Below are 18,661 nucleotides of genomic sequence, written 5' to 3' on the forward strand. Positions count from 1 at the left end.
GTTGAGATGGCCGAGTTGGTCTAAGGCGTCAGATTAAGGTTCTGGTCCGAAAGGGCGTGGGTTCAAATCCCACTCTCAACAATTATTTTTTATACGTTGTTTAATATTTTGATCACTTATAAAGAATACAAATGGATTAATTTTTTTTCAAGCATCAAAGTTGAGATGGCCGAGTTGGTTTAAGGCATAATATGTTGATCCCTAAATCTTTATAAAGAATACGGATGGATTAATTTTTTTTTTCAAGCATTAAAGTTGAGATGGTCGAGTGGTCTAAGGCGCTAGATTAAGGTTCTGGTCCAAAAGACTTATATAAAGAATATGGATGAATTAAGATTTCTAAGGAGTTTGTATCGAGCTGGTCCAAAAGACTTATATAAAGAATATGGATGAATTAAGATTTCTAAGGAGTTTGTATCGAGCTGCCCAACAAGGTGGAAAAATGACTTGAAAGTTGACCCTGACTCGATGAATTTGACTATAAAATTAGGAGCCTCCACCAAAAATGATTTCCTACCTACTTTGAGAGCCTATAACTCGTGCTATAGTCCACGACAAGGTAAAAATTGATTCCTAACTTCTTCTTTTCTAAGCAGTTTGTATTGAGCTGCCCAACAAGGTGGAAAAATGACTTGAAAGTTGACCCTAACTCGATGAATTTGACTATAAAATTAGGAGCCTCCACCAAAAATGATTTCCTACCTACTTTTAGAGCCTATAACTCGTGCTATAGTCCACGACAAGGTAAAAATTGATTCCTAACTTCTTCTTGCAATCCCATCTGCCACTTTTATGAAGAAGATGAACTAGTCACGTCACCCTAAGTCAGAACTTCCTTTAGTCCTTCACCATATTTGTAGGAATTGCTTCGAAATAATCCAATTAAGTAATGTTAGATTAACCTACTAAATGGACTCCATTACTTATGAGATATGACATCTTAAGGTTACACATGAAATTTGGTAATCACAGTATACATATCATGAACATTAAATGCAGAAATACTTCATTTAAACTTTCATAAAACGTCATCTTCATATTAAAATATAGTCATGGACTTATGTATTTTGAAAACACCTTTAAAATGACGCAACAAAAGACTAAATGATATGAACCAAGAGACATCAATCATACAATATATTTCAAAGAAGATGTGAAGAAAATATTGTTGAAATTATCAAAAGATATTTCAATTCATGCCACATTGAAGAAGAATGAAGTTTCATGTTATAAATTTTAGGTGGATTACAATTTAGAGTTATTGTACTTCATTAATGTATTTTAAGACTTTGTAGTTACTTTAGGTTAGAATTACAGAATGGTTAATTATGGCCATTAAGTATGAATGTTACCGCTCTTGGAATGCCTTTAATAGTTTCATTTTGAGACTATATAAAACCATGTAGGTTGATTACATATTGGTTAATTATGGCCATTAAGTATGGAAGTTACAGGTCTTGAAATGCCTTTAATAGTTTCATTTTGAGGCTATGTAAAGCCATGTGTTATATTTGTATGTAGACTTGGAAAATATAGTAAAAGGAGCATTTGTGCTTTTCTTTAGCCAATGGCTAAGTTTCTTAAAATTCTATGTAGTTTAGGTTGCATGTAGAATCATTCAAGCTCGACATGATCAATCTTGCTTGTGGAGTGATTCGAATCTCAAGCAAGTGTTCTTCCGTTGAGATATTTGATCAACAAGATTCATTCAAGCTAGACATGATCGATTTGGCTTATGGAGTGATTCGAATCTCAAACAATGTTATTGCCTTGAGATATTAGATCGACAAGGTAATCCGAATCTTATTCCCCATGTATTGATTCCTTATCTTATCACTAAATAAAATAAATAAACGTTTACATTCAAAACATCTTATCCTAGTCTAAGTATAAGAAAATAAATGTGACTACCATGTGCATGTGTCATAGTCTCGAGTTTCAATATCGTCGTCAGCCGTACAGGAATGCCTTGCCTTAACTTGAAATAGAAGTAGCACGTAGCTTGAGTATCAGTAAGTGACCCTACTATTGGGGTTAAATGGAATGACGGGTCCTATCATATCAGTCTATTTTCCTACGACACTATCCTAACGGGCAACTTGGATGTGTACCATATACTCTACACACAACCCATATGTGCGAGTATGGACTCACCAGTCAGCTCGCACACCACTGGGCCCCTTTCCTTGTCGGGCGAGCATGCTCTGGTAGCTCTTTATGTCGAACACCCGTTAGAATTAGTAACCGTCACGACAGCATTATGTAAAACATAATGATAGTTCTCCTGCTTAGTGGTGTACGCGTCCCTACTCTCGTGATGGAATAATGGTATCCCCCAATGCATGAACACACATAATGCATGAGATCCCAATATTTTTCAATTTTCAACATTATTAAATATAATCTCGCTACCGTTTTTCATTCATATCATATCATTTCTCATTTTTCAGTTCTCATATCATGCATAATTCTAACGGGGTTATATTTCATGTCATGTATCATGATATCATGTCATTCATAACAAATATGTTTTATACATACAGTTTAGGAGACATAACATAACGTTCTATGCTTTTAACAAAACATTTCATAAAGTGTGATTCATACAACAATTACCTCAACGGTCACATAAAACAATCTAAACATAACATATCACATCATAATATATCGTATCATAAATATGTCAATTTATCACATATCTCGTACCATAACATATTTCTATTTTCTTTTTGTATTTTTATTTTATTATCTTTTTTGCTTTAATTACGTTGACCTGAGCTAATTTTTAATTAATTCTTACTCTCAAATCTTCTCTTTTAATTTTTAATCACATCCATACTCATCATCATAAATAGGAAAATTTTCCGAACACACACAATGTATGAAGCCTCCCTAGTTTTCATCTTTAAATCATTTTTATCACACAACCCTATACATTGTTCACACATTACTCTAATAACATATAAGCATGGACCTTCATACATTCATCATCATTAATATTAACTAGGGTTGTGCCTTTGAAAACTCGTCTTCACAGTGCATCTTAACATTTAATACATGCACATCATCTTAATATATAACATCATAATGTGAAGTCGTTTCATCATCATATATCTCACATCATCTTGTTATCATGCATCGACATCATCATGTCAACATCATGTAAATCATCACATCATCATATCATCATTTAACATCATCATGTTCTCATATAACATCACACATCATCATATAATATTAACTTTGTGATGGTACTGTCTGATCTGTGTGTAAATGCATTAGTTTTTTTAGTTTTTTTCATTCAAAGCACAACGATTATCTATAAATAAGGAAAATCGTAGATCACAAAGAAGATATCTTGGGACTAAAAGTCATAGAAAGGAAAATCGGATAATTTGCAATCTGTAGATGACTGGATGGACTTCATCAATGAATAAACAGGTATAAACTCTATGGTAATGAATATTTATAGATCAAAAAAATATATTATGATATTTTCGAGATTATTATGTACTTTGATATAAATGTTACTTATGTCTTCTGATTGAGTAGTTGAAATGTGAAAAGTATAATGCCATGAAAAAAATAGACAACTCCCTCGTACATGCAGAAAGCTAGTTTGGAAGTACTATATTTGTAGGAGCGCATTGAACAAGCCGAGGTTGAGACAATAATTTCAACAAATAATGTTGTTGATGATGCTTTGAATCCTTATTGAGCCTAATCGTGAGCATGTAAGAGGGCTATGATTTTGAGTAACTCGTTTCAAATTATCTCTCATTAGTTATTTTTTAATTTAATGACTAAATTATTGATTACATTATTAGAGCACAATAATAATACTCAAATTAACTACTAAGTTATTATATTGGCATGACTTAAGAGAGATTGTTGCAAAAGGACGATAGTTTTCTAATGATCCAGTTGCTCTTATTCATCACATTCCTATTGGACCACATGAGGTTAGAGTATGGGCCGATGTATCAAGGAAATTTAATGCGTACTTATGACGTCCTACATAAAAAAATAACATGTATGGAAAAAGTTATAATTAATAAAATTTATTAATCATACCCAATCACATATTTATATATATTTTATATATTTATATAGGTGAATGAAGTGATACCTTATTCATGTGAGAAATTAATTCGAAGATGACAACTCATCTACTTGATAAACTTCAATAAATAAAAACGGGTGAATCTTGTATTTCCTTAATTAATAAATAATTTATATTATGAAATATAATGATAAGAAAAACTCTGTCATTTATTACTCTTCCAAAATGATAAGTGTCATATTTTGATTTGTCCATCAATTTGATTTAGCTGTCACATCATCACATCGGTATGTTGTCTTGACTGTAATATCTTCGTTTTAGCTCTGATTGGAGTGATTGAAAAGTCGTTGAAATCATTATTCCCAACCATTCAAAATCCTGAAAATGGTTAATAATCAAGAGTAAGTTTGTTATCATCAAAACATCGATCAATTAATTAATTAACATGAGATTAAGGGTCAAAAAGCTAACAATTTGATACCTAAACCTTTATAAAAAATATTGATGGATTAATTTTTTTTCAAGTATCAAAGTTGAGATGGCCGAGTTGGTCTAAGGCGCCAGATTAAGGTTTTGGTCCGAAAGGGCGTGGGTTCAAATCCCACTCTCAAGATTTATAATGCAAAATTTCTTGAAAATTTCTTGATGATCCTTATATGATTTAACAATTATATTATCTTTTAACCGATGTTTAATATTTTTATCCCTAAACTTTTATAAAGAATATGGATGGATTAAGATTTCTAAACAAGATTGCTCACAACTTTGATGGAGAAATCAAATGTTAAGAGGTTTGTATCGAGCTCCCCAACAAGGTCGAAAAATGACTTGAAAGTTGACCCTGACACGATGAATTTGACTATAAAATTAGGAGCCTCCAACAAAAATGATTTCGTGCCTACTTTGAGAGCCTATAACTCGTGATATAGTCCAACTTCTTCTTGCAATTTCATCTGCCACTTTTATGAAGAAATCAAATGCCAAAAGTTATCGGGTGAGGAAAGGGGAGACCATTTTTAGACGTATCCCATGGGTGCATTATCTCCTCTCTTTAGAAGAAGATGAACTAGCCACGTCACCCCAAATCAGACCTTCCTCTAGTCTTTATCCATACTTGTAGGAATTGCTTCGAAATAATCCAATGGCATAAGTTAACCAAGATTTGCTTGAAAATTAAGTAATGTTAGATTAACCCACTAAATGGACTCCATTATTTATGAGATATGACATATTAAGGTTACACATGAAATTTGGTAGTCATTGGATAATTTTAAACGTTAACATGATTTATGCTCACTTTATGGTCATAAACGTTATTATACTACAAGTAAATGCTATTATGTGTTACAAGCTTTATGGTACACCTTAGGTTAGCCCACAGACTTCCAAGTACTAAGAGTTCAAACTTGTTTCTCCAACCAGACCCCTAATAACGAGGAGGGAGGAAAAACTTAAAATTCCAAATCACCCATATCCATATGGGTTGTGTCAAAGCTATATCAATTGGATTCTAGACACCATCACCTATCATAATCATCTTCCTTTTTACCCATCACCTAATCATATTCTTTTATGAATCGATCATGGTCATATCGTTTTTATCAATCTCTCATATTCATAGCACTTTAATACGTAACATAACCTTAACGTTTCATGAACATATCTTACTCCTATCGTTACATTATGTTTAGTGCATCCTTCTCGTATCCTATCTCAAACATATCATTAAACACGTCGTACCATAAGTATTATCATACAATTTACATATTATAACATATACTATCATGTCATAAGCATATCGATCCATAAACATTCACACATATCAATATATATGACACGTGCAGAATCATGGAGCACGTGTCAACATCAAATATAACCATGTCGATAGTAAGGCTTCTTACTTGGATGACCTTAGTCGAAGTTCTATCTAACTCCAAATTAGCTTGTTTTCGTCCCTCGAAACCGTTCTCACTTATGCCAAGGCGCTTCACCCTATTAAAGATGTTCACTAAATTCCATCAATAATTATAATTCCTAAAATTTGTTAAGTATTTAATAAATTCTTAATCTTTTCGTTTAGATTTAATGTTTCTTGGGAATAATACAATGCCTACCAACATACAATTTATTTGATACTATACTTTTGAATTACTTTATAAATGAGAATATATGTTTGTTATTGTAACACCCGCATATCGACAACGCGACTTACAGGAGTTACCATCGACACCAATAACAAACTCCGACAACCAACCATAAATTTAGAAATATTTCCAAAACATTTCTCTAAATATGGAGTAAAACATTTAAAACCAGTACTATTTAAAACATTAAACAACCGACGTAACTTTTAAACAACGAAAAGCATAACTACATAAACAGATCCAGACATGGATTCCCAATGGTCTCTAGCCCGTTGGTCTCGTCCTCGGTTGCCTGCATCATCTAAATCTGGAAAGAAAAGTTATAATAATTTTGATGAGTAATTAAATTACCTAATAGATAGCTAACTTATCTTTCATGAGTTATAACTAATCTTTACAAGTGTTTTTAAGCTTTGTTCGTCGTTGACTCCTAGTTTCTCTTACCAGTGTCACCTGTTCATTAATGCGGTATCTCAGCTACCTCCAGCTTAGGTTACTTACTTTCTCTATAGGCTTATCTAGAATTTTTGGACTCGTATGTAAGACTCGCTCTCGGTCAAATACGGCCCGTCTACTCATTTCTCTGGTGGCCTGTTCATCTCATATACCAACGGTCAGGAGCACTCATTCTCTCTAACTTAGCACTCAACACTCATATAAATAAGTCATGACTCAAAACCAATAAGCATATCCTAGAGTCGTAACCTTTCCATTAACATGCATAACATACTCATATCTAATGCATGTTTTCATACGTTTATAATGTTCGATACAGAACATTCTGGTAATCATTAATAACATGCTTACATTACAAGCAAGCAGTCACAATATACAATAGACATTAAATATCATCAAATTCATATTAACATACTAAGCTCTTAATCATGTAAACAACATACTCACATGTTGTAAAACAAGTTAAGAACTAGTTTAAAGAACGATATGCTACTTACTTGCTTTCGAATCCCTTTTTTTCTTGGATGTACATTTAATAGAGTATTTCAATCCAATTCCTATTAGACCTATATTTCACCATTTTCAAGATAAGTATAGACCAATCTTGATAGGACAGGTCAAAAGGAGTCGAAGGGGACAAACCGGGAGCCAAAACAATGACAAACGTGCCCCCACTCTCTCTGTCGGCAGAATTCACGCGCCCTTTCTTCTTCCTTGCGATTTCCTGCAATTTTCCCACTTTTACACTAATTCCCGTTAAGTCACGAGGCCATACTCCAATCCTACAACCCGTATTTCATCCCGACTTCTTCTACAACTTTATAGATCTGCTTATTACGATTCTAACAAGCCCTATTTCATTACCTATTACTCAACATACACCAAGATATCAAGTTTTAAAGGTTCGGTAATATGGGTTTTGTGTTACCTTGGTATAAATATGGGTTTCTTGTTGGAAACAAACGATCCAAACACTCGGATCGCTCCTCTTGATCCTCTGAGTAGATCTGGAGGGAGACCTTAGATCGAAAGTGCTTCAATGTTCGGATTTGAGCGTGGTACCCACCTTCCTCTTCTTCTTCTTCTTCTTAAAAACCCTAACTCCTCTTTTTCTCTCTCTGTCTCTTTTCTTTTCTTTTCTTTTCCTTGCAGGTCTGTCTAAACCCCCTCAAGGGTGGTGTGTGGGGAAAAATTACTCTTTTGCCCCTGGTTGACTTTGACCCAAATTTTTCATCAAATTACCATTTTTTTTTAAATTTTCCTAAGCTCCTTGATGTGTCCGAGCATCTTTTCCTAAAACTATAAACTCGTAAAAGTTAGGAGGATGCTTGTCTGAAAGAAGTGTAAGTCTGTACCTATTGGGCTTGGGGTGTTACAAGCCTTAACTTCACTTGCATTACTCGATAATGTACTTAAAAATGCACATCAATGTGGCTTATTCAACACAATAGTGGTGGAAAAATTTATGGAGTGAGTTAATTTGTGTACCAATTATTACTTACAACCATAATTTTTTAGTAATTCATCTAGTTAGGATGCATATGAAGGAACTCATGATCTAATATAGAAGACTAGTAGAATATTCTAGTCTACTTTGGAAGGTTCATGCAGAATAATTTCCATCATGATTAAAATCTAAGGTAATATAACATACTATTCCATAAACTAATGAATGTACATGATTATAACACAATTTAACTAACAAGTAGTATGTTTCTTCTTACCGGATTGAAATAGATTCATCTATCGTAATTTACTCGGACTTGTTAAAATGGCTTGCAAATAGACCAAGAAAAAGTGTACATGTGGAGACACTATGAATGCGGCCCACTTTTGTATATGATATAAACAATGTGATCACTAAATTGTACATGTGGAGACATGTGAGTGGGGGCGTCCTATGCAATGAGTATTGCATAAGATTAGACCATGAAGAAAACCATTCTCACTTTATAATGGCGTTTACTATTGAGACTGATTTTTTCATTCGATGACCTAGGTAACTCGATCTTAATCCTGAGCTAACTATGAACTCTTGTTTATTCAAAATTATCCTTAGATTTGCATGGGTGAGAGTGGCCCGAGTTCGCCGACTCAATAAGCCTCCCATTTCAGGGGTAAGACTGGGTGAATAGCTAGGGACATAGGGTGTAAGATGGAATTCACTCCTACCCGCTTTTAGGGATAGTAGAGAGGTTGTTCCCTTAAGTATTGACTCCAAGTCTTGAACAAGGGGCCCCACCCTCTAATTGGCCCGAGAGGGATTCGGTTTGGTGGTTGGACCACAAACCAATTGTTCATTAGAGGCCCGAGAGGGATTCGGTAAATTGGTCCAGCTCTAGTTACGAACAACCTGTGAAGGATCGACTTACTAATCATGGTTATATCAAATGGACAGAAATATATCTATAGTGATGGGAGTGCAACTACTAGGCAATAATGGAGTGTCTTAGTAGTTAACGAATGTGGGTTAACAAGGTTAATGAGTTTAGCGGTTAATCTCGGATCGTTGGAGCCCATGATTTGTAGGTTCATTAGGTCCCTCTGCTAGCTCATATCAGACTAAACCTTAGAACAGTGTGACGAGTGAGTTCGAAGTGTTCGAATTCAAATTAGAGAATACACACGAAATATATACGATATATTTAACAAAATTTTGTTTTAATTATGAATTAAACAAAAAGAGAGAATGGGAGATATTTGAATAAGATTTAAATATTTTAATTATGAATAGGGATTCATAATCAATATGTACCGGAATTGATTGAGATTGGCACTGGATTTAATGTTAAATATTAATTAAATTGTTTAATTAATCATTTAATATTATTTTGATTTGAAATTAATTGTTGAATTAAAATAGAGAAAGTTAAAATGTTGACTTCACTGGGTGGAAAAATCCATGTTTGAGTTAGTGGAATATTGAGTGTCAATATATAGTTTAACCAAACATGCATGTTTGCCAAATAAACCCCACAAATTTGATTGAAATTTTGAGTGTCAAAATTTGATAATCTCAAATTTGCATGGACAGGCAAATATGACCCTATAAATTGAGTAATAAGGTACATGGAAATTTGGCTTGAAAAACTGTGTGAAAATCTCTCAAAACTCTCTCTTTAGATATACTAAATTCCTATCAAGTTTAGTCACTCACCAGATTCCACAATCTCGTTTTAAGGCTAGAGAATAGTAGGGAAGATACTAGTGGTTGTTCAAAACCGGTTCGTGAGGAAAAAGAAATTTGAACTACAAAAGGTTAATATTCAAACTCATTGAGTTTTAATGCTTTTGAGCATGCTAGCTAATTTACTATAATTAATGTACTTAGAGTGCCTAAGATCCAAATTGCTTCCGCACGCGTTCAGTAACACCACCACTTCCAATCTTTACATGTCTATAATGGAGTAAGAATTGAGGAAGGGTTCGCTCTTATTAACCTACATCAAAATCAAAGTGTTTTTATATGAGAACCTTTCATCTTAGCCTTACGAGCCAAACATATGTTTTATGTTAGAAAAAATGATGCCTCCAATTGCTATGTCCTATTAAAAGTACCACAAATAGGCTTTCATAACTTTGATATGTACGATCGACAATATGTTGATACGATGGTTGTCAATGAACAAATTCTTAGTACATTGGAAGACATTGATAAAAATACTGAGATCACGTATGCAAGACAAGATATTGAGGGCATATTTATTTGAGGAACAATTCGGGACGTTATATAAAATATTTTTTGTGAACACATTATACTCTATATATAATATTAATTTTGTGACGGTACTGTCTGATTGGTGTGTAAATGCATTTTTTTTTTTTTTTTCATTTAGTGCATAACGATTATCTATCAATATTAATATCAAGTTGGAATGATTAGAGATAAGCTACATCCTCAAACCGTAGATCACAAAGAAGATATCTTGGGACTAAAAGTCTTAAAGGAAAATTGGATAATTTGCAATCTGTAGATGACTGGATGGACTTTATTGATGAATAAACAAGTATGAACCCTATGGTAATTTATATTTACCGATAAAAAAAATGTAGTATGATATTTTCGAGATTATTATATACTTTGATATAAATGTTACATATGTCTTCTGATTCAATAGTTGAAAAGTATAAAATCATGAAAAAGAGACAACTCCCTCGTACACGCAGAAAGTTTGGAAGTACTGTATTTGTAGGAGCGTATTGAACCAGCCGAGGTTGAGACAATAACTTCAACAAATAATGTTGTTGATGATGCCTTGAATAAGGTTATTGAGCCTAATCGTGAGCATGTAAAAGGACTATGAGTAACTCGTTCCAAATTATCTCTCATTAGTTATATTTTTTAATTTGATGACTAAATTATTGATTACATTATTATTTCATTTGTTATATTTTTCTTCTCCTATAGCATAATAATAATACTCAAATTAACTACTAAGTTATTATATTGACATGACTTAAGAGAGATTGTTGCAAAATGATGATAGTTTTCTAGTGATCTAGTTGCTCTTATTCATCACATTCCTGTTGGACCACATGATGTTAGAGTATGGGCCGATGTATCAAGGAAATTTAATGCGTACTTATGATGTCCTACATCAAAAAAAATGTGGTGTCACACATTGGTTGGGGAGGAGAACAAACCACTGTTTAGAAGGGTGTGGAAACCTTCCCCTAGCAAACGCGTTTTAAAGCCCAAAAGGGAAGCCCGAAAGGGAAAGCCCAGGGTGTGGAAACCTTCCCCTAGCAGACGCGTTTCAAAGCGTTGAGGGGATGCCCGGAAGGGAGCCCAAAAAGGACAAAGGGAGTCCAAAGAGAACAATATCTGCTAGCGGTGGGCTTGGGTCGTTACAGTTGGTATCAGAGCCCTAGGTTATAGATCTTGTAGACTAGCAAGGACGGATATTTTTGTGATATGTGGTTGGCTTTAAATATTGAAACGGATATTTTTGTGATATGTGGTTGGCTTTAAATATTGAATGTCATGATACTTTATGATTTTGTGTTGGGTAGGATGAGGGAAGGATGGATATTTTTGTGATATGTTGTTGGTTTTAAATATTGAATGTCATGATACGGTATGATTTTGTGTTGTGATGTGATCTTGTTAATGCATGTCTCTACGTTGCGGCATTTATGTTTTCTTTTCCCTGAATTATATAGTAGAATGTAAGGAATGTTACAAGTGAATCAAAACTTAGATAGAATCATTTTCTTGGTTTCTAGAACCATGCAGCACAAAGATCGTAGAAGAGGCAAGAGAGGGAGAGGATGACCTCCCATTAGGAGAGGGGGAAGAAGAGAAGCCGAAAGAAGCTCCTCCCAAGAAGGGTCGACTACTGGACCCTATGCGTTTGAACCACCTCCTGAACACGCACCTCCCCCACAAGCTGTACCCCTCCTGAATACGCACCTCCCCCACAAGCTGTACGCACTCCTGAATACGCACTGCCCCCTCAAGCTGCACCACAAGTTAGGTTAGACCCTGCCACAAGATTAATGTTGGAGTCACTCCAAACGACAATGCTGGCCACACAACAAGCCACGTTGTTAGCTACGCAACAAGTCGCAGCAATGGCAACGCAACTAGCCAACATGACGACCACGCAACTGGTGGATGCGGTAGCCATACAACCCGCCAGAACCTGCAACCGGATAGGGGGCAGTTGGTTAAAAGACTTCAGGCAGTATAACCCCCGTCCATTTGTCGGTTCAAAGGAAGATCCCACAGTAGCTCAGATGTGGATCGCAAACAAGGAAACGACCTTTGAATCAATGAGATGCCCTGATGAACATAAGGTGACGTGTGCGACGTATGTACTGCAAAAAGACGCAGAAGTATGGTGGGCGGATAATAAACAGAGTATCAACCTGGGAGAGGGGATCACAACGTGGGAAATCTTTAAGGAAGCCTTCCTGAAGTATTATTATCCAAAGGAAACCCGTATAAAGAAACAACAAGAATTGAACCACTTAACCCAAGGTGAACGCACGGTGGATCAGTATGATAAGGAATTCATGAGATTAAGAAGATTTGCACCGTCACTAGCAGATACTGAAGAGAAACAGATGGAGAAATTTGTGTTGGAGTTGAACCTGAAGACCCGCCGCATGTTGGGGGCCTTTAACCCAAAAACTTACGAAGAGGCTCTGAGGACGGCCAAGGCCCTGGAGGAACCTTCGGAAGAGAAAAACCCAGAGCCAACGGTTGTCACAGGAAAGAAACACCCTGTCGAGGTCAAACCCACAAAATCCTAACCGCCGCTCCAGAGACCTCGACATCAGAACAGGCCACCTGCTCCACCCCCAATAGCCCAATACCTAGTACCGGAGAAACCCCTATGCCGCGACTGTGGAAAACAACATGGTGGTAGATGTTTGGCAGGCTCCAATATGTGTTATATTTACGGTTCTGTAGGTCACCTGGCCAGAGCTTGCCTTGCAAAGGGCACGGGAAACCCAAGGGAACCCCTTAGAGGACTGGTCATTCGAGAACCCACCATACAAACCCGCCCATAGACCAGGGCATATGCACCGACCAGTAAAGAGGCGAGAACGTCTGGCACCGTGGTGACAGGTACGCTTTCTATACTAGGACACTTTGCATTGACATTGTTTGATTCGGGTTCTACCCATTCGTTTGTTTCTTTACCATTTGTTAAACAAGCAAGGTTCATAGTAGAACCCTTAATGCATATACTGTCGGTCGGTACCCCAGCAGGGGTAGACCTAGTCACTTAAAATAGAGTAAAAGATGGATGAGTGGTAATAGCTAGACGAACCATCCACGTAGACCTAAAAGTAGTAGATATGACGAATTTTGACGTCATACTAGGAATGGACTGGCTAGCCGAAAACTTTGCTAGCATAGACTGCCATAAGAAAGAAGTGGTATTCACACCTCCAAACGAACTTACCTTTAAGTTTAAAGGAACCTTCACAGGTACCACCCCAAAAATAATATCAATGATGAAAGCGAGACGCTTGGTACAACAAGGGGGGTGGGCGATTTTAGCCTGTGCAGTAAACACAAAAGGAAGGGAGAAACCAATAGATACGGTACCCATAGTAAATGAATTCACGGATGTCTTCCCAAAGGACCTCCCGGGAATCCCTCCATCGCGAGCGGTAGACTTTGAAATAGAACTGGAACCAGGAACGGGACCCATCTCTAAAGCCCCATACCGCATGCCCTAGTAGAACTAAGAGAACTTAAATTACAACTACAAGACCTATTAGATAAAGGCTTCATTTGATCTAGCGTATCCCCTTGGGGTGCGTCAGTATTGTTTGTCAAAAAGAAAGATGGTTCTATGCGTTTATGCATTGATTATAGAGAGTTAAACAAGAGGAGGGTAAAGAACAAATACCCATTACCCCGCATCGAGAACCTATTTGACCAACTTCGAGAGGCAACAGTGTTTTCCAAAATAGAACTTCGATCAGGATACCATCAAATTTAGATTAAAAATGAAGATATACCGAAAATAGCCTTTCGAACCAGATATGGCCACTATGAATTTGTGGTAATGTCCTTTGGCCTCACAAACGCCCCAACGGTGTTCATGGAATTAATGAACTGAGTATTTAAGGAGTGCTTAGACTCTTTTGTGATCGTGCTCATAGACGACATCCTGATATACTCGAAACGGACTTAGAACACAAAGAGCACCTCCGCAAAGCCCTAACTATCATAAGGGAGAACAAGTTGTATGTCAAATTCTCCAAGTGCGAATTTTGGCTACGATAGATTTTGTTCTTGGGACACGTAGTGTCTAAAGACAAAATTTTAGTACATCCCACCAAGATAGAAGCCGTCACGAAATGGAAACGCCCAACTACGGTCACCGAGATACGAAGTTTCTTGGGATTGGCGGGTTACTATTGAAGGTTTGTCCAAGACTTTGCTAGAATAGCCTCGTCTCTCACTCAATTGAACAAAAAAAAGGCGTACCTTTCATGTGGAACGATACTTGTGAGGCCAGCTTTCAAGAACTATCCTACTCACGATTTGGAGTTTGCGGCGGTGGTGTTCGCGTTAAAAATTTGGTGGCACTACCTGTATGGCGAAAAGACCCAAATTTACACGGATCATAAAAGCCTAAAATACTTGTTCACACAAAAATAATTGAACATGAGACAACGTAGATGGCTAGAGCTGGTAAAAGATTACGACATAGATATCCAGTACCACCCTGAAAAAGCAAACGTAGTCGCTGACGCACTAAGTCGAGGAAAACTTAAGTTATCAGGAGAAACCGATTAAAATTCTAACCCGAGAAGTGAAAGCCTTACATAATAGAAACATAGGTTTCGTCAAGGTATTGTGGCAAAACCACCAAATCGAGGAAGCGACGTGGGAACTAGAGGAGGAAATAAAGGAAAAATATTCCGAATTGATCAAGGAGTTCGAGACTTTCGAGGACGAAAGTTCTTTTTAAGGGTAAATAGTGTAATGGATTAGATAAAAAAAATGGTCATCGGCAGTACCAAAAACTCCAGCGAACGCCGAAGTTTTCATTCGCACACGACCCACAAAGGCCTCCCGACGTCGGGGTCACCACGGAAACCAAACCCGACCTTCAGCCACTCCAAGACATCTGCAGAGTGGAAAAATAATGAGAAAATGAGAAAGACAATAAGAAAATCCGATGAAGCTCCGGCAAAGCCAAAACCTACGAAATCGACGTCGAAACCTCCATTTTACGCAACGAAAGAAATCCCAAAGACTTTTACACACACCAGGGGTAGATTTAGACGAGTCCTACTCGTTGTACACCGTCGGGCAAGGGAGACAAAACGTCGGATTTCTGAACCCTCTCAGATCCAGGAGTGTTAGGACTTTATAAAACAAATAAATACCGAAAACAAAATTAAGGGGAGAAGGAGACTCAGAAATAGAGAAAAAAGGAGGAAAAAAGGACGTCGAAACGACGTTACAAGGTGAGAGAGAGGTCGTCGGAAAACTTCGGGTACCCGGGCGAAGAAGACGAAGTTCGACCCAAGGGCCAAACTCCCGCGACCCGAACCGAGTCCAACCCACTCCAGTCCAAACCTCGGCTGACGACACTCCCGCGGCCCAGTCGCCTCAGCCCAAACCAAAAAGCCCAATTACGGCCTAACCCATCAGCCACGACCCAAGAGCAAAAACCCAACCGACCCGAGACCCGCAAGCCCAATCCAACACCCGACGCTCACAGCCCAACCCACCTTCACATGTTTCCTTTTAGTCCAGGCCCGGTCCATCACTCGCAGTCAACCCAAACTCGCGACTGCAACCAAAAACTCGCGTGCTCGACCCAACAACCCACGCCTCGACCCGAGACCGTTGCACACGCGTCGCCCTCTGGTTGTGCCACGTGGCACGTCTGCAGCGCGACACCCCTCGACGGCGGCTTCTCGGCTCTAGCGGCTTATTTGGCTCGAAAAACCTGTTTTCGACCTGGTTTGTCACCGTTCCAACCCTCCCACACCTAGTTTCGACCCCGTTTAAGGAAAAATAGATCATTTTAAGATCGTATTTCACAAATTCAAGTTGGAAATTAATTATGTTTGTGAAATACTAACGAAGTTGTCGAATGATCCAATAGGAACCAACCACCACCGGAAGCGTAGGACGTATACGAGGAGCTAGGAGCTTACGTTTATATTTTAGGAGTACTTCGGTTAAGGCCTACCAAGTAAGTGGCTCGACCGTCGTAGGTTACGCGTTGTTTGTTGTATGTTGGCACGTGCCTGTGGATTCGCACGTGTCATTAAATTGAATGCTAGACTGTTGTGCTTAAGTACGTAATCTTGTGAACGTTAATGTATGCTGTTTAGAATGATGTGATATGTAGTGCTTATGACGTTTATGTGATTCTTAAATGATTATGGCATGATTGTATGAGATATTTGAATGTAGACAGCATGAAATGTATGACATGAAATACGGTAAATTACGTGAAATATAACCCCGTTAGGAATATGTATGATACGTAGACTGAAAGTGAGAAATGACATGTTAAGCATGAAAAATGATAGTGGGGTTAGATTCTTTAATGATGGAGTAGAAATATTGGGGATCTCATGCATTATGTGTGCTCATGCATTTTGGGGATACCCCTATTCCATCACGAGGGTACGAACGCTTACATCCAATGGTAGGACAACGATCGTTATGTTTTGCATAGTGCTGCCGTGACAGTTACTAGTTCTAACGGGTGTCCGGCCTAAGGAGCTCCTAGAGTATGCTCGCCCGACAAGGAAAGTGGCCCAGCGGTGTGCGAACTAGCTGGTGAGCCCATACTCGCATGTATGGGCTGTGTGTAGAGTATATGGTACACGTCCAAATTTACCCGTTAGAATAGCACCGTAGGAAGACAGATTGAAAGATAGGTCCCATCATCTCATTGCATGTGATTGTTGCATAACCCCGATAGGGGGGTCACTTACTGAGTATTCTAGAAATACTCAAGTCTCGTGCTACTATACTTTTCAGATAAAGGCAAGGCACCCATGTGAGATCAACGGCGGTATCGCACACCCCGGGACTGTGGCACATGCATAGGATAGTTGTTTTGCATTTCGTAGAATAGGTTAGTTTAGGTTGAATTTCCGTTTGCATCATTAGTATAGGTTAGAATAGGTTGAATTGTAATCGCATAATAAACCATAGGGTAGTATAAGACAATTGTTTCAGTGTTGTTCTTTTTCTTTCTTTCCCTTGTCTTCGTTTTTCAAGAGGTAATAAAAGGCCAGCGTAAGGAACATTTATGATAAGAGCCCATTTGATGTAAATTCGGCATTTCAAGGTATAGTAATGACCTTAGATTAAATAGGTAAAATTTAGGATCGTTAAAAAAAATGACATGTATGGAAAAATTTATGATTAATAAAATTTATTTATTTATATTTATTAAAGAATTTCTTTATTTACTTAATTCACACCACATATTTATATATATTTTATATATTTATATAGGTGAATGAAGTGATGCCTTATTCATGCAAGAAATTAATTTGAAGATGACAACTCATCTACTCGATAAACTTCAATAAATAAAAACGGATGAATCTTGTATTTCCTTAATTAGTTTATTACATTAAGCAACTACTTTATCTCAATTAAATAACTTTTTTATTTTGTAATATGTAAGTAAATTATGAAATTTTAATTATGGACGGAAGCTTTGATATTTAATGTATTGTGAAATATCATTCATGTATGTAAATTTCAAATATAGCTGAGAGTAAATTATACTAAAAATATTGTGGAGAAAAAAATATACCTTGTATAGAGAACTCGGGATATAATAAATTTATATTATGTAAAAATAATTTTATTTAGAAATATAATGATAAGAAAAACTCCACCATTTATTACTCTTCTAGAATGATAAGTGTCATATTTTGATTTGTCCATTAATTTGATTTAGCTGTCACATCATCACATCGGGTATGTTGTCTTGACTGTACCATCTTTGTTTTAGCTCTGGTTGGAGTGATTGAAAAATCGTTGAAATCATTATTCCCTACCATTCAAAATACTAAAAATGGTTAATAATGAAAAGTAGGTTTGTTATCATTAAAACTTCAATAAATTATTTAATTAAAATTAATTAACATGAGATCAAGGGCCAAAAAGCCAACAATTTGATCCTTAAACCTTTATAAAAAATATTGACGCATTAATTTTTTTTTAATCATCAAAGTTGAGATGGCTGAGTTGGTCTAAGGTGCTAAATTAAGGTTCTGGTCCGAAAGGGTGTGGGTTCAAATCCCACTCTCAACAATTATTTTGAGAAATTTCTTGAGGGCCCTCGTATGGATTTAGCAATTATATAATCTTCTAACTAATGTTTAATATTTTGATCATGAGAAATTTCTTGAGGGCCCTCGTATGGATTTAGCAATTATATAATCTTCTAACTAATGTTTAATATTTTGATCCTTAAACCTTTATAAAGAATACAAATGGATTTATTTTTTTTCAAACATCAAAGTTGAGGTGGTCGAG

At 36.7% G+C, this 18,661-nt stretch overlaps 3 non-coding genes across 3 annotated transcripts; all 3 read left to right on the top strand.

The window, feature by feature from the left end:
- Positions 1-81, top strand: TRNAL-AAG (transfer RNA leucine (anticodon AAG)). The gene has a single exon. It is a non-coding gene; the product is annotated as a tRNA-Leu (tRNA).
- Positions 82-4,595: 4,514 nt separating this feature from the next.
- On the top strand, positions 4,596-4,676 carry TRNAL-AAG (transfer RNA leucine (anticodon AAG)). The gene has a single exon. It is a non-coding gene; the product is annotated as a tRNA-Leu (tRNA).
- Positions 4,677-18,355: 13,679 nt separating this feature from the next.
- Positions 18,356-18,436, top strand: TRNAL-AAG (transfer RNA leucine (anticodon AAG)). The gene has a single exon. It is a non-coding gene; the product is annotated as a tRNA-Leu (tRNA).
- The last annotated feature ends 225 nt before the right edge of the window (positions 18,437-18,661 follow it).

Source organism: Cucurbita pepo, chromosome 20, assembly GCF_057944985.1.
Source record: "Cucurbita pepo subsp. pepo isolate OVF chromosome 20, ASM5794498v1, whole genome shotgun sequence".
NCBI lineage: Eukaryota > Viridiplantae > Streptophyta > Magnoliopsida > Cucurbitales > Cucurbitaceae > Cucurbita > Cucurbita pepo.